Here is an 18,179-nt window from a genome sequence, read left to right as displayed (position 1 = left end):
TGATCACACCCCTAATACAACAGTCTCCTGGTGGAAGTGTGGGAGGTGGATCTCAGTTGCCGTCTGGGTGGCTCATCCTGCTGAGTTCTACGGTCCTCTGAATCCTGTGTATTGTCCTCACTGGGACTTTGTTCCATTTGTAGTAGAATCTGGTGCTGGGATTCTCACTACGAAGCTTGTACAGCTCCTGCCTCTGTTGGCTTGTAAGGTCGTTAGCAATACCAATATCATTCTCCTTCACTACACTCCGTAGTTTCACCGAGTGCCACTTTTCCTCCCAACGGCACATGCGGACAATTATGGGTCTGGGTAGAGATCTGTTGTTGTTCCTACTTGTAATCCGATGTGTCCTTTCAGTGTGTTTTGCCATGAGAGGGTTCAGATCCTTTGTTTTCCTGGCATCATTTAGGATATCCAATACCTTGGCCTTACTCACAGTGTAGGTTTCCTTGTGGCTCTCAGTCTTTGGTACTCTGTAAAACACCATGTTGTTGCGTTGGCTTCTTCGTTCCTGGTCCTCAATACGAAATTGTAGTTCATCTTCGACTCGATTTGTTCTTTCAATAAGAGCATCTATATCTTGTCTCAAAACCTGTTGTTCATCGGCATTAGTTTTGACTTCTTTTCTCAGGTCTGATGTTTCTGATTTGAGAGATTTTATGTCCTCCTCAATAGATACGGTGTCTTTTGAAAGCCTCTCTTCAGAATCCCTGATCTGTTTTATTATGGCAGATTTCAAATCATCCAGTTCTCTACCAGATGGCCATGGGTTCAACTCGACGTCTCCAGCTAGATGGATCAATGAAAGAAATGCTACCACACCGTTAACGGTACCCAAGTCGCGTGTCTCCTGATTTCGCCATGTAAACAATGTTGACGCCATACTTGCCGATATCCCACACACATCTCCTTTAACACAGAAAGACGCTGGTGGAATCCATGAATACTCCAAATCCTTCATGTACGATCCTAAGAACGATCCAGCACACACCAAAGTAAGAATAAAAAAAATCCACACTAGAGAATCCTGTATACTGTATCCATGACGGGAGTCCAGTCACTTGTCGGGTCATAGGGAAGCACAGTTTCTATCTGTCTTACACCCTTAGAAGGCGCAAATCTTCCAATCCTGGCTCTCCAAACGTCGATAGGAATACCTATGGCGATGTAGGACAAGCTTTAGTCAAGGTTGGGGATATCTTCATACGATAAACTTCAATTTTCCGAGTGAGCGTGCGATAATCGAGTGTAATATTCAAGGGAGGTGTACCATTACTTGACATGAACGGTCATAACCCCAATGGGGGAGTACTGATACAAACAACAAGGGAAAGGTCCCTAAAGGTTTTCTCTCAAATAATGATTTATGCATCTTCAACGATGGCTCAAAGACATGTTTCCACCCTGCCATTGGAACTTACTCTGTTCTGGATCTATCTCTTACGGATTCACTCCATGATGACCTTTAGCAATTCTTACTCCCATCAATCCCACGGATGAACCGCCCTCAACAAGGTGGATTTTTATAAAGATCAGTAAGCCATTATTCAAAGCCCTATGTTCCGAAAACCTTAAACCTGACAATTTCAGAAAAGTCCCTGATCCCATGGAACTATTTTCAGACGTCCCAAATGCCATTGGAGACAAAACCATTCGTAAGTCTCTGCAAACACACTCATATGCAAACTTGACACAAGCTAGGAAAACTAGTAAGAAGGCGCAGAAATATTTCTGACAACATCCTACTGTGCATAACCGAAATGTGGTTAAAATGACAAATGCCAGGGCCAGACGTACCTTTAAACAAACTAAACGCCGGTCATGGGGGAAATATGTGTCCAAAATCAACTCCCGCACACCCATTTCCAAGGTGTGGATCATGATTTAAAAGATTAAGGGCAAAGGATCCAAAGCTGGTGGTTACCATCTCAAAGACGGCGATGCTCTTTTAACAAATAAAGCTGAAATTGCAAACAAACCTGGTGAAACTTTGGCAAACCACTCCTCCTCCTCAGTTATAACCATCAGTTCCAGAAAGTCCAACAAGAGAGCAATACAAGTCAAGTTTAACTCTGATCATGGAGAAGATTACAATGAAACTTTTTCTCTCCATGAATTGCTTACTGCCCTGGGACAGGCCCACGACACTGCGGCAGGAGCTGATGAAATTCATTACCAGCGTCTGAAACACCTCCCTGATTCAAGTTTGGAAACCCTACTGAATATACTTGATGACATTTGGACAATAGGAAACTTTCCTCCCTCGTGGCACAATGCCATTATCATCCCTATTCCAAAGCCTGTCCGGAGTCATACTGATCCCTGAGACTACAGTCCTATATCACTAACTAACTGTGTTTGATTAATCGATTAATCAGGTACTTGGACACCAACAACCTCCTTCGTGACCTCCAATTACTTTTTCCGAAAGAACCGAAATACCACTGACCACCTCGTATATCTGGATCATTTATGAAAAATTCCATTGTCAACAAACAACATGCTGTATCTATCTTTTTCGACATACTGAAAGCATATGACACAACATGGAAGCATGGTATCTTAAAAGATAATTTGGACTGAGGGCAGATTACCTCAGTTCATATCCCAGTTCTAAAACAACACACAATTTCAAGTACGGGTGGGTTCGACATTGTCTGACTATTTCCACCAAGACCAAGACGTCCCCCAAGGCAGCATCCTGTATGTTACCCTTTTCAGCATCAAAATTAATAGCCTCACTAAAGTTTTGAATAGTTGTGTTGATAGGTCCCTTTTTGTGGATGATGTCATTAATTCATTCCGTGGTAAGAACATGCATGCAATAGAAAGGCAGCTACAACTCTGTCTTAACATAATCCAAAAATGGCCCAATGAAAATACCTTAAAGTTCTCAAAATAATACAAAAAATAACTGTATTCACTTATGCCGTAAATACAAACCCGCACAAGGCTCCAGAACTATCTTTAGATGGTACATCTATCAAGGTTGTAGAAGAGGCCAAATTCCTGGGAATCATATTCGATCTCCACTTGACATTCTTGGAACAAATAAAATATTTGAAAACAAAGTGCTTGAAGGCCATTGACTTACTAAATGTCTTTTCAAATACAGAATGGGGAGGGGATCAGACTTCACTCCTGCACCTGTACAGATCATTGGTTCACTCTTAACTAGATTACGGCTCCATTGCCTAGGTGGAGCCTGCAAGGACGAATTAAACTCGTGACTATCTGCTAAAGGAGGGCGATGGACCTCCCATGTGTATCTCCTGCAATGAGGTGTTCACCATCAAGCATATTGTGCTGGGAACTTCCATTATGTTGCGAGAAATCTTATAAAGACCTGTTTTCCTGTGTGAGCGGGCACCTGATCATAAATGTCCTGAGGGAAGTTGACCTATATCCGAAACTGTAGTTTCATAGGGAGAAAACCAACTTGTTCACTTTTGTACTCGATCCTATGACACATTCTGTTTTTAAATGGCGGGGAAATGAAAGCCAAGCTCCTTTGTACCATGCATTTAAAATAGTACTGGATACAAACTTGATCTCGTCACTGTATGGCTGGAATAATGCCGACGTGACGTAAAACCCAACTCAACCCCTCTAATGTTTTCACTACGTTGTGTAGCCAATAAACTGCATTGATTATATTTGGAGAAACTCATCACATAACAGGATGCGGTCTCCAGCAGCTACATGAGCAGCTACGTGAGCAGCTACATAATCAGGCCCCCGTTCGTCAAAGCGATCCCAACGCTACGACAGTTGTAAATCAATGTTAAAGTATGGGAGTTATGATCATTTTATTTTCGCTTTGAGGAAAGGGCCCAGGTCTTAGCCCATACAGGAGAAACCAGTGTTGACTTGCACAAAGCGATCTTACCGCTACAATGATTGTAATTCCCATTCTCCAACATAGGCATACGATAGACGTAGCGCTAGTTATTTTGTGCAAGTGGACCCAGTATCGGTGACATCACGGCTGACAGACTACACATGTTTAGTCACCTTGAAAATTAACTGGAGGAACAGCAGCAAAGAAACCGAGATCTATGACGTGCAACCTGGAAAGCAAGGGTAAAGACGAAAGTTACCATCACCATAGCTCTAACATTACTGTGCATGTGAAACAAAATTAATGTTTGTGTCTCAAAGAAGGAAGATCAGTTCACCACAAACTAAAAAATCGGAATACTTAGCTAATTGTATCACAGCGGGAAAGAAGCTCATCTAGCTTTGGATGGCAAGCGGGTTACTATAAAGTGGGAAACTTTCCAACGCGGATATGACCAATAACACACCATATTTTTCAACGCATCAATATCGTACCATTAGCCACAGCAGAGGAACATTAAACTCATTGACTGCATCAAACGTTGAATTTCAAATTGAGCTAATGCATTCCATTCTTGATGGAGGGAAATCAGTGTTTGTAATACTTCCATTTGCCAGTTGGCCATCAGGGCCTGCGGCCGCCCGTAGGCTTTAAAATCTACAGGTCCTGAACGAAAACTGCTGGCGAATTTTGTTAAAGTCAAATCATTAAAAATAAAACAGATTACACTGTACCAATTTCACACTGTTTCTACAAAATCAGTTAGCGAAACCTGAAATTGTCATTCCTCTGCGGAAAGCGCTGAAATACCAGGAAGTGAACCTGCAAGATATCGTAAAATGTTGGGTGATTCCGAAACGTTAATAAAGTATATTATAAAAATAGGAACGATTCCAGTTGAAATAAATGACATATAATTTACTGAAGGCTTCAATGGTCTGTAAATATTTGAAACTGCCAGCACGATACAATAACTGCCGAACGCTGAAGACAAAGCATCAAGATTTTGTATTGGAGGATCTCTCTGGTATGTTTGCCCCTCCAAATGTCATAAATATGCTCAATGTGACTGAGATCTTGGTCTCCTTTCACAAAGCACTTAGGTGATCGTAAGTCACTAAACTAACCTTGGTGCAATGTTAAAGAATGGGGTTTAAGATTAACCTTAGTAAAGGCTGCTTTGTGAAAGGAGTCCCTGGACTCCTGGCGGGCTAAAAAAACGTCAAAAGGGAAAAAAAGATCGAATTTCGACCGTACACTGGACTCTTCCCCTTGACGTTCAATGGCATCAACCTATATACAAAGTTATTCATCCTGTTTTGTGCTTTGGGCATAATAATGGACGTCTGACAGGTCGTCTGGCTCATTTTAGGCGATGTCGGAGCGTTCTTTTGGACAAACGACCATGTGGAATGCACTCTATGTTTAACACGCCACTTCACATGGAAGGAAGCCAGATTCTGAGAAGCTTGTATCCTTCCAAGGAGTGGTCCACCTGAACGGTGACGTCTGAAATCGACTGATGACTTTCTTGCAATAACCTTCAATCACATGCCAGCAATCTTCATGGCTAAAAACATGTCATCTTTGAGTTGTCATCATTAGAGGAGGATCCATATTTGCCTATCATCATGGAAATCGAACCTCAGATGTAACCTGAAAAAGTGCGTTCGGGTATCAGACAAGGCTTAAGCCGCCTTGACCTTCACACAGGCGAGTCAAATGTGTATTGTGTACTGTTACAAATCGAAACGTAAACATTCAGATTAATTTGAATTTTGCGCGTAGTTTTCCAGGTATATTGATTAGGTAAATCAATATATTTATCATCTTATCACATGACCGTGTTGATAAGATTATATACCAACAACAGGAGTCGTTAAACAATCAAAGTTTTATAACAGCAAGCACGTGACCGATGTCAGTGACTGCCACTTATCATCCACTATGATAGGGACCATTTCAAAGATAGATTTGTTGAGAAATAGTTTATCACACCTCTAACCCAAGCAAATCGAGAAAAAATGACGCTTTCATTAACACATCGTTAGCCCCTGTGTAGGCTGAATGTTTTAGACTTTGAATTTTAGTGTGTGATTTAAAACGGCCGCCCCCGCAGGGGTCTGATATACCTGTAACTGTAAGTGACTGTAACCGACGCTCTATTGTGGTTCTGTGACTCGCCGCTAACATAACCGAACATGACCACCCGGTGCACTGTTGATGTACCATCACTGACATCACAACACATCTCGTGGGTAATGTCACGGCTACACTGACACCATAACACATCTCACGGGTAATGTCACGGCTACACTGACATCATAACACATCTCACGGGTAATGTCACGGCTACACTGACACCATAACACATCTCACGGGTAATGTCACGGCTACACTGACATCATAACACATTTCACGGGTAATGTCACGGCTACACTGACATCATAACACATCTCACGGGTAATGTCACGGCTACACTGACATCATAACACATCTCACGGGTAATGTCACGGCTACACTGACACCATAACATATTTCACGGGTAATGTCACGGCTACACTGACATCACAACACATCTCGTGGGTAAAGTCACGGCTACACTGACACCATAACACATCTCACGGGTAATGTCACGGCTACACTGACATCATAACACATCTCACGGGTAATGTCACGGCTACACTGACACCATAACACATCTCACGGGTAATGTCACGGCTACACTGACATCATAACACATCTCACGGGTAATGTCACGGCTACACTGACATCATAGCACATCTCACGGGTAATGTCACGGCTACACTGACATCATAACACATCTCACGGGTAATGTCACGGCTACACTGACACCATAACATATTTCACGGGTAATGTCACGGCTACACTGACATCACAACACATCTCGTGGGTAATGTCACGGCTACACTGACACCACAACACATCTCACGGGTAATGTCACGGCTACACTGACACCATAACACATCTCACGGGTAATGTCACGGCTACACTGACACCATAACACATCTCACGGGTAATGTCACGGCTACACTGACATCATAACACATCTCACGGGTAATGTCACGGCTACACTGACATCACAACACATCTCGTGGGTAATGTCACGGCTACACTGACACCACAACACATCTCACGGGTAATGTCACGGCTACACTGACACCATAACACATCTCACGGGTAATGTCACGGCTACACTGACACCATAACACATCTCACGGGTAATGTCACGGCTACACTGACATCATAACACATCTCACGGGTAATGTCACGGCTACACTGACATCACAACACATTTCACGGGTAATGTCACGGCTACACTGACGTCACAACACATCTCACGGGTAAGGTCACGGCTACACTGACATCATAACACACCTCACGGGTATTGTCACGGCTACACTGACACCATAACACATCTCACGGGTAATGTCACGGCTACACTGACACCATAACACATTTCACGAGTAATGTCACGGCTACACTGACATCACAACACATCTCACGGGTAATGTCACGTTTACATTGACACCATAACAGACCCTACTGACACCGTCACGCCTGCAATGACATTAACATAGATGCAGACGTCGTAACAGCGATAAACAACATATCCTGTCAAATATGGACACAAAGCGCATTCGATGCATTACTCTATATTTCATATTTTAGGACATATTTCAGTCAGTCAGACTGCAGTTGTTATATGTGCCCAAAGATAACAGACAGAGCAGATAAGAGATAGAGCTGACCACGGATACACCACTGTTCGCGTGGGGTTCCATTCGATCAGCGTTTGTTGTGAACAGTTGAGGGAAGAGACACTTTCCTAAGGTAAGTTTCATCATTTTGTTAACACTCACATGCTGGACTTTTCGAATACTGAATGTCTTGTGCTACGAGTAAGAAAGCTTAAAGTTATCAAAGTTATCAAATGTTAGGCATTCCTCGTTATGATTTACACCACATCTTAGTGAGAGATAGGGTTTCTTTACACTAGATACTTCGCAAAACCACTATCAGGGCACCTAGAGCGCCGGTATCAACAGTTAACCACGTCCGGGACGATCGCCATTGTCACCACCAGGCTTTGATAACCCTTCACAAAGGAAACAAGGACAAAGTTTATAAATTGTGTATTTGTACTTATACCTCTGCAAAACTAGTCTGGCGACGTTAGCAGCGAGTCGCCTTCATGATTAATCCTAACGACAAACTATAGAGGTTGATGTCGCACAAATGACACTGTCAGTGAAGCAGGGACCTCTTCACGAAAAGTCACGTTTTCTTCTTCACCGATCTGACTCGGAGCGTGTCGACAGACCTTTTCGACTTCAACGCAAATTTACGCCATGTGATTTTGAAGGCGGCCCGAACAAAGATGTGGTCTTGTTTGATGGGAAATGTATTCTGCGAGATACTGAGCTGAGATTTTGGAAATAGATTTTAGAAAATCCCAACAATGGACCCCCATATGTAGCCATAATGTTGGGAAGAAAAACTCATAGGTGATTAGGTTGAGTGACACCTGCGGAAAGAACAGTACACATATACTATTTCTTTTGAAGACGCCATCTTGGTGCTATTGTTAACAGCGTCTGCGCTACAACGCGGCAATTTGTTTAATTTGTCATTATTTTTTACCTGAAAAAAAAGGAAATCGTAAAATCATATTGCCACGACAGAGTGTGCCGCCAATCGAAACATTGCCTTGGGATCGTTTCTGCAGTTCCGCGGAAGACTGCACGAGAAGCGGCTGTCCAAGTGTTACCACCCTAGGCTTGGGTCGTTACATATACGGGTTGCTCACTTGCGGCATCGGCTTGCCCCAGCCCACCCAAGGAGACAGCACAACGCATCCTGGTTTTAAGAATTCCCGACCAAACTCGCAGGAATCGAAGTTTTGATTCGACGAAGAAGGTGAGTTATCGCCCCTGTTGAGACACTTCCATCGGCGCAGAATCCGGAACTGGAACCTTAGAAACTGGAGGCGAGGCGGTTCCGTGATAAATCCCGATTTCTTCTTCACCGGCGAGACGGAAGAAAACGTGTTTACCGTATATGCATACTCTACCCCTGATTGCATTCGACAGGTCCACAGATTCGGAGGCACTGTCATGTAGTCTGTCGTACAGGCCCTGAAATATATATATCCAAGAAAGCCCACGCAAGTCTACAAAATGTGGCAAGTCTAGATTTCCATAGCCTCAGGAAATGAAGAATGTCTCACGGCTCCATTTCATTATATTATTTTTTGTTTTCACCATAAACGTTTTTTCAGTAAAATATGTTCATTTCAGAGACTAGCTGTTAGTCTAACTGTCATGCTGCGGGGTGTGATAGCCACCACACAAAGATCTGATTTATTGGTGGTTCAGGGGAATTTGACAGCAAATCGGTACATCAACGAAGTCTTTGCATGTCACATGCTCCCGTTAATGGACCGACAGAGGGATCTGTTCTAGCATGACAACGCAAATTGTCACACAGAAAACGTCAAATCATGCCTCAGACACTACTGTAACTGACCATCTCATTGCAAGAAAAGTGGGGAGCAATTCCGCAAGAGCGACTTCGTTGAGATGTCCAGTCTGCGCCGAGACGGTGCCCAACTCTAATTGCTGCCGGTGGTGGAGATACGAAGAACTGATCATGACTGTGACGGAATTGAGTGGATTCAAGTAAACGGAAACACAACTATTTACGCCGCGGTTGTGCTGGCGAACGCTTTGCCTGTAGACGTGTGAATTTTCACATTTGCACCATTGAAATTACATGAAATAATCGAAGAATGTAATATGTTTTGAAATTTGATGTAAATCCTCCGTGGAATAGATATAGCATGTTATAACTTTAAATTTTTGTTTCAACTATATAAGTATGGTATTTAATTGTTCTATCTAAAGTCGGGCTTTAGCAAGTTCATCTCTATTTTACCATGACAGCATGAGCGCTGAAACAATAGTGCAAACGTCCGCTAACTTACATTCCGTAAAATGTCATGAGTTATTCATCTAAAAGCAAATTCTTACAATGTAAGATTAAAATACTCATAATCGTGACTGGGTGAAACAAAATAGGACTGGAATGTCTCCCAAAATTGTTTTTATTTCGTTTCAACCTGTATTCGCGCTAACAGGAGTGAACGAAGTCATTTCATGCAAATCAACATACCATTTCCCATTGTTAGGTTGACAGGCTGCAGAAAGGTTAAAACAAATTATGATGTGATATATACATATGAGCATTAATTAAGCACCACCCATTTTTATGCTATAAGATTGTGTTTAATACAACATATTGGTCATTCATGATATGGAAAACAAACTCATGGTTATAATTACGTTAACTGAACCAAAGAAAGTGTCAATCCACCAACTATCAACACTGCTGCTCGGTCATATGGGGGCACTAAAAACGTTATCAATACTCATGTCCAAAACTATGGTCACGCAGACAATGCCTGCGACATCAGTATTTGGTGTATCCTCCCCTCGCACGGATAACTCCTGCAACCCTCCTCCTGATGCTGCAAATCAAACGCCGAATGCGCATCATCGGAATCCTGTGCCATTCCTCATGAAGAGCCTGGGCTTGTAGATTCTTGTAGATTTTGAACAGGTGGATCCCTTACTTGAACTTGACGCTGCAGGTGGTCCCATAAATGCTCATTTGGGTTGAGATCAGGCCAAGGTAATCTGTCAGCTGCGTTGTTCTGCAAGTATGCGATAACAGCTCTGGAACGATGGGGATTAGCATTATCGCCCATAAATACTGGCGAGGGGTGGTTATCAAAATGCGAGACAACAGCAGCTGCCAGTACTTCCTGTTGGTATCTCTGACCATTGAGTGTCCCTTGAATGGTGATAAGATTCAGCTTACAGTCATAGGAGATACACACACCATTACAGAGCCACCGCCAAAGGGTTCAGCTGCATGGATCATCCGCTGTTGATAAGCCTCATTACTCCTCCAAACTCGCTAACGGCCATCAGTAACACGAAGAAGTTTCATCGGACCAATGGATCCTGCGTCATGTCCTCAGATTGTGGCTTTGCCGTTGGTTACACCACGCCAGACGTAGAGCCTTGTGTCTATCAGTGAGTTGGACGACGTGCACGGAGTCCAGCAGACCTGAGCCTCCTTCTGATGGTGCTGGTTGAGAGACGAACACACACTCTCCATTGTTCTCTGAGATCTTTGGCATTGGTCATGGGCCTGCGTCTCACTAGGCGAACTAGGACACGGTCATCATACAGTGAGTGGTCTTTCTCGGCCTTCCTGGTCGTGGACGATCCTTTACGTAACCAGTGGCCGCATGTTTCCTTACAAGGCGACTAATGACAGTGTGATTGATGTTTAATCTGGACCCAATGCTGCGACAGGTCAAACCAGCTTCATGCATAGTAATAATCTGCCATCTGGTATTTTCAGAAAGCCTACGCCCCGGCATGTCCCAAAAAGTTCAATTTCAGCACTGTTCACTTATTGATGCGTTGATAAGAAAGCAGTGAGAATACTTCATTTCACCTTTTTATACCCTCAGTCGCTTGTACCATGACAGAACTTTGACATGAAAAGCATGCATGCATTTGAGTCAACACGTGTATTTCTTACTAGCTGCATGTGTATTTAGATATAATTGGTTGATCCCTTTTTGCTACAATCGACAATTATATTTGGTGGTGCTTAATTAATGCTCATGTGTATATTCATATAACACACCTTATTAAACAACATCTTAGGTATTTAAAGCTCATTTTTCTGTAACAACAACCCAACAGTAATACATGTATTGAATTGTTTCGTTTCCTCTCTGAACTCTAAAGCTGGCTGAATTTGTTTAACTGTCTGGCTAATTAAACGTTCCTCCTTTTTGGGGTCCCTTTCGACAACAGAGTGGTCGGCAAGATTCGGGAAAAGTATGCTAGAATGTGAAATGGCAAAATAATCTATACATTGTTGTAAAACAGCTTACCTGTACGAGTTGATAAATAGATGGACAGGCCTTGACTGTGGCTAAAATTACTTCTGATTACTTCTGGCCTCAAAAGATTAAAACCTACTTTCTTCATATCATTCAAAGAATAAAAACAGTGCTTGTAGAGCTCTCCTCTAGCAACCCGTGAAGGTCCCGGGGTAGAATAGGCCTTCAGTAACCCATGCTTGCCATAAAGGCGACTATGCTGGTCGTAAGAGGCGACTAACGGCATCGGGTGGTCAGGTTCGCTGACTTGGTTGACACATGTCATCGGTTCCCAATTGCACAGATCGATGCTCATGTTGTTGGTCACTGGATTATCTGGTCCAGACTCGATTATTTACAGACCGCCGCCATATAGCTGGAATATTGCTGAGTGTGGCGTAAAACTAAACTCACGAAGGCGGAGGGGTTAAATTATCTACTTACAGTTACCGTCCTTGAATTGATTTTACGACCGCTTCAGTTGTTCTTATGTAGCTTCATTGAATGATTATCTACATTGTATAATCATTGACGGTATATATGTTAGAGAAAACACCCTTTCTCCGGTTTTACATTGTCTACCAAAACTCCGAAGGCGTGTTTTCCACTATACTAAACTTGGCTATAACTCTGTGTTCTGCTCAAACGGTTGTAGACATATGACTCAGGGTGACAATATGTTCTCAATTTGTTACCGCTGGATCCATTTCTTCCTGTAGGTTGGTTGATTTGCTGTCTCCATGGAAGTCTTCCACAAATTTCTCTGTTACAGTTCATACAACATGTTTCTTGACGTACATACGCTGAAAATATATAAAATGACTCGTCCCGATACAATCAAACTTCTTGTGGATGCTAAAAATCTGGTTTCTCTTTCGACGGGATGTCCACTGATTATTCCAGATAAAAACTCGATGAGCTACTGCTAGACACATATTAGATGATCCTGCGCACTACACGCATTTGTGACAAGAGAGGCGGTACAACGAATTGGGCGAGTACACTTGGCTGCTACAGGTAGCTTGACGATTATGCACGTGCAATACATGCTAACCGTGACATGAAATCAACACCGCTACTGATTAACACCTGTCTCGCTACTGTTTTACAACTGCCTCAATACAGTTAACCAGATTTCGATATTTATCAGACAACCTTGTTTCAAGTGGATCGTTCTGTGGGGCGTTCCCAAGTATGCAAATTGGGGTCATTTGTCAGGTCGTGGATCATCTTATATGTGTTTACCAGTATATGTGAAGGATCCATGTTATGCAGTCTCATGTACAAGGTTTCACACTTCACCACTGTCACACGACTGGGGGGGATCCAACCCACGTCACCATGAATAGCGTTGCTGGGGGTACATTTCCGTAGAAGGAATCTCATTGCTCTGATTGCTTGTATAGCGAAACGAGAAGACTCAAGGCTCTACTGGCAGAGTTGGCTGAAGCTCCGTTAAAAGAAGTCCGACATTATTGTAGAACTCCACGGTCTCCAGCGAATAATCACCGCATTTGAAAACAGCATCGGTGCGAATAGTAGAAGCAGTCCTAAAGTGTATATTGTCCGAATTGATAGTTATAGAGTTGTTCTTGTACCAGGTACTCAAGCAGTCTAAAAGAAGATTCAGGTCTTTTCCGATATCGTCTGCGTAAGCTCAAAGTCTAATCGTTTCCTCGAGCTCGACTGTAACGCCCAGATATAGATGACAGATGGTGGTTAAAGGATCATCAATATAAAGGTTAAAAGAACTGGCGAAAGTAAACATCCCTGTTTAAGTCCACATTTCAGTTCAAACCAGTCTGTTTAACGTCCATTAAGTCTGACACAGCACTCAACATGCCTATAAAGGGATGTAAACTTGCCGTTTACATGTGCTACAAGCAGGTTTTTGTACAGTCTACTCTTGTGAATACAGTCGTAGGCCTTGCGAAAATCAATAAAAGCTGCATACGTCGACTTATTCACAGACTTCCGCGTTTCCACTATAGCTGTAATAGCTGTCACATGCTCTGCTGTAGACCATTCTAAAACCAATTTGACTATCATGTGTAAGAACATACTCTTCCACATAGACAGAAAGTCTGCTGTTCGAGATGCAGCAAGACAGTTTATATGAAGAATCAGTGATGGTTAAGCCTCTGTATGACAAGGGGTTTCTATGGTCCTCTGTCGATTTGGGGATAGGACCAATAACACTTTGAGTCCAGCTACTTGAGATACATCCTGCACTGAAAATAGGTTATGAAGATATCCCACACATACATCATTATTGGGGACTTCCACAGGGATATTGTCTGTTCTACATGCGCTACCTTACTTTACCTTGGCTATCGCATTTCCCACAGCCTAGCGCATCTTCAGCGTCTTCAGAAATCCCGATAACCGGCATAGGGGTATCATAAGTTACATTACAGTTTAAAAGTTCAGAATACATGTCCCTCCACTTATCCATCACCACACCTGTGTCAGTACATTTTGTACCATCCTCCATAGTTACATCCATATGAATCTCCTCGTTTCTATCGCAACCTACTCCTATTTTACTTATTTTCTTCCAACACTGTCCAATATCGGATTCACATACCTCTTCTAGTTCATTAAGAGTTACTTTTTTATGGTTTTGCTTTGCCCTTTTACATTGTCTATCAAATGATCTTTGTTTTTCAGCATACACAGCCCACAGTCTTCCTGACACTCTACACTTCTTCTCCGCCATAGGCAAGGGTTTAATAATAATAAACTTCCGCCCAATCACATGTTTGAATACACAATATAAATTATTCACAAGGTGTGTGACAAACCTCGTGTCATCTTACTGCTCTTCCAATAACACAATTTACAGAGGGCAGAGAGGGGCAAGAAAGGGATGTTGAGGGTGTTAGGATCAACGTCTTGTACAGAAAATGATTTTGGAAGAAGCAAACCGTATCATCGCAACCGCTCTAATGTGCTAGATTGGTTACTGAATGCATTCTGAAGTATCTTCAGTGTATTGACCTCCCTGAGCAACTACTTGATTTACTCAAGTCTTTAATGGGTTGCTGGTCGACTCAACTTGAGATGTACTTGCAAGGGCCGGTGCAGATTTTGGAATCTATTCCAATCAGAAGGGGAATATTTCAGGGGGGACTCCTTCAGTCCTTGGCTTTTTTTGTATTGTCTGTATCTAAGTCCTTTGAGTTTTCTGCTCAATAGGGAGGAGGGCTACCATCCCGGACCTCCTCAGCACAGATCCCCAACACCTCTTATTCATTGCCTCTACATGGATCGAGCTCCTTGCCAAAGGGTATACCAATTTGAAAGAACAGGTCCTCCTTGTTGAGTCCTTTTGTAATGATATTGGCATGACATTAGGACTCGACAAATGTAATACTCTTCATTTGAAACGTGGCAAGGTAACTAATGATGGTCACGTTAGAAGGGAGTGGAGTTTTTTTAGCATCTTGTGAAAGATCAGGCCTACACCTATCTTGGAAAGCAAGCTCGTGACAAGTTCCAGAATGGCCAGATTCAAGATAAACTCTGTGCTGAGTATGAGTCTCGTTAAAAAAAATCTGGAAGGTCAAAGCCACCAATACATTCGCCAGTCATACCTTTGCTGGCGCTCAGTTCGGCTATTCCCTTGGGGTAGCAGATTGATTGTGCTCAGATTGTTGGTGATTCTCCCCAGGGGTTTCTTCAATCTCCAGAAAGGATTTTTCAATAGGCCAGCGACATCGTGGATATATTGAATGTACATCTTCAGTAGTACAACCATGGCCAAACAGGTGGTTACGATGATATTCTGGTGGACAATTTGGGTGGCGATGGAGCCCCATGGATCGATGATCATTACACTGACACGAGCAACGTCTTGAGTGATGAACTCATAAAACAGACCGTCAACAATTATTACAATGGTTTAAAATAAGTTTACGTCGAGCCACCATATCGATACTAGTCAAAGTTTGTTATTGATGGTAGGGGCCACGTGTCTTGGTATCGGTGGATGGCCGTCAGTAAATCTACTGGTCTGGCATCCTTGACGTTTGCCACAAACTGTTTCTGCACGACGTAAGGTGTCCCTTCACCCATGATGCCAGAATGCATTTGTACCTGTAGACCCATCATGGCCCAGACGTACATTTGAATGGAATCATTCAGTGGATGGTGCTGGTGCGCATAAACCCCATGAACGTGCCCAACATAAATAATTTCCAATCGTCTTCCACATAGGGTGCCTGCTCCATCCTTGAAACAAGAAATACCATAGGGTGACAACTGTGATTGACGAGGTCGACACTACTCTCGTAGGCACCGGCATGGGATTTGGCACCGGCATGGGATTAGGCACGTGTGTTAGTATAGACGGAGCCCAGCTTAGACTTCCAATTCAAGAATGGATTGTGGCTTCCAAACTTTTTTCAGTGTCTCTCGAAATCGTTTATCATGTTCAACGTGGTCTAAACTACCTAAGAACGTTGTGTTTGTATGAGGATTTTATTTGAGGTGAAAGCCACCACACGTCTTCGACTTTGAGCACCAGGTGCGTCTGGAACCAATCATCCTAGTTCTGGTTAAAAACTGGTTCCAGACTTCCTTGGCGCTTTACATCGGATACGTGTATTGATGGATTTATAGGTGGAGCCGAGCTTAGGAGGATGATGTAACCTCAGGGTAGATATCTGTGGCTCTGTCGAATAACTGCTGGGTACCATCAAGGTGAAGAGCTGCTCAACTCTGTACTGAGGTTCGAAGCCTAACGTTCGAAAAAAAACTAAAACCAAAAAAAAAAAAAAAAAAAAAAAAAACCTCGAAGCTCTAAGGGAGAGCACAGTCAACCACAATCCCATGGGAGAAAACCATCGCACCAGCCTCAAACCAGAGACCATAAAGGTCAGGTCTCTGGTCAGACATGCATTTCTCCTCTGTGGGTTGTGGCCCCTGATGACTTATTTTTTCATTTGATTTTTTCAATTATACACCCTATTCAAGTTTTAAAGGTCTAATACTGGCGGCACATCGAAGTATGTCTATGGATCAGTCCTCGCTGATTTTGCTGGGTGCTGGGAGGCTTCGTACCCATCAGTAATCCTCTATGGAGCATCTACAGCAGTACCATCATCGTAATAACAATAAACAACAATAAAGCTAAACGGAAAGAATAATAATAAGATTAAAATACTGTATTTACCCAAATACACACTTGCCACATGAACATATTAATAATATGTTGATTTATTTAACTCTACACCAGGTATGCACACAGTGATAGCACGGAACAAAATATTATGAAGTCAGATGATATGTAGAATGTTTTAGAGAAAGAGATCACAGTTAAAGTTTTGAAGTGTTTGAAGAAAGCTTATGTACACCAGAGAGGAAAGTCCATTTGACCAATGCTATATCCTGGTAAGACCTGTATCCAGATAAGTTGTGATTCCACTTTGGAGCAAGTTAAACGAGGATGGACGAGGATGATTTCTGGTTGGCATGCAAAGAGAGAGGAGTTCTTGAAGATAGAGGAACAGAGGTGTGTTCTCGATTCGTTGGAGTTTTTGGATGGACCCTTGTGAATCTGCAACCAAGAAACTGTTGCAATGGTCAACTCGTGAGGGAATCTCACAAGCCCCAAGATCTAGTGTAAAGGAATGCTTCATTCATTTGTCCAGCGTTATGGAGATGGAAGTAACATTTTCTGCATACATCTGAAACCTGTTTCTTCACGGAGAGGTCATTTCGGAGGAAGATGCCAACATTTTTTACATATGGAGAAGGCTGAATGACTTGATTTCCAACTTTCAGCTAATCATGTTGTGATTTTACTAACGTTACTTGAAATGAACGTCTTGTGAAAATGTCTTGTGTTCATTCAGTTTCAGTATATTGTTGAACATCCACGAAACAATATGGTCAATGGCATCTTCAGTTGTGGTCAAGTCTGAGCTGGTGTCACAACCCCTAGTAGTACCATCAAACAACACTGCATCGTCAGCATAGAGATGATGACAACTAGCTATCTCACAAAGCAGCACATCAATGCGGGACCGAGTACGAATGCCTGTGGAACGCCATAAAAAAGTATAGTTTCCTGAGGCAGAGCATTATCAACAACAGACTGAATCATGTTTGATAAGGAGGACCTGAACCACAGAAGAGCCACATTGTGTAATCCATACTGTAGCTGAAGTCTTGATTGAAGTATCTAGTAATCCAGAGTATCTAACGTGGTCGGGAAGTCCAAGGGAACAAGAACAGCTGAGTTCCCACTGCCAACGCTCCGCTGCAAATAATTACCATCACTGAGCAGGGCTGTTTCCGTGCTGTGAAATGACATAAATTCATGTGCGAACTGAAAAATGTGACAAG

At 42.7% G+C, this 18,179-nt stretch overlaps 1 protein-coding gene across 2 annotated transcripts in view; it reads left to right on the top strand.

Moving 5' to 3' along the window:
- The first annotated feature begins 7,587 nt into the window (after positions 1–7,587).
- Positions 7,588–18,179, top strand: part of LOC137293536 (uncharacterized) — a 77,128-nt gene continuing 66,536 nt past the window's right edge. Inside the window, exon 1 of one of the 2 annotated variants that reach the window (XM_067824151.1) lies at positions 7,588–7,696. The gene's annotated coding sequence lies outside the window, so the exon portion shown is untranslated. The remainder of the gene's footprint in view (positions 7,697–18,179) is intronic. The other variant, XM_067824150.1, reaches the window with a different exon arrangement.

The sequence above is a fragment of the Haliotis asinina genome, chromosome 8, assembly GCF_037392515.1.
Source record: "Haliotis asinina isolate JCU_RB_2024 chromosome 8, JCU_Hal_asi_v2, whole genome shotgun sequence".
NCBI lineage: Eukaryota > Metazoa > Mollusca > Gastropoda > Lepetellida > Haliotidae > Haliotis > Haliotis asinina.
The sequence above is the reverse complement of the archived record's forward strand: the minus strand, read 5'-3'. Positions and strand labels throughout refer to the sequence as shown.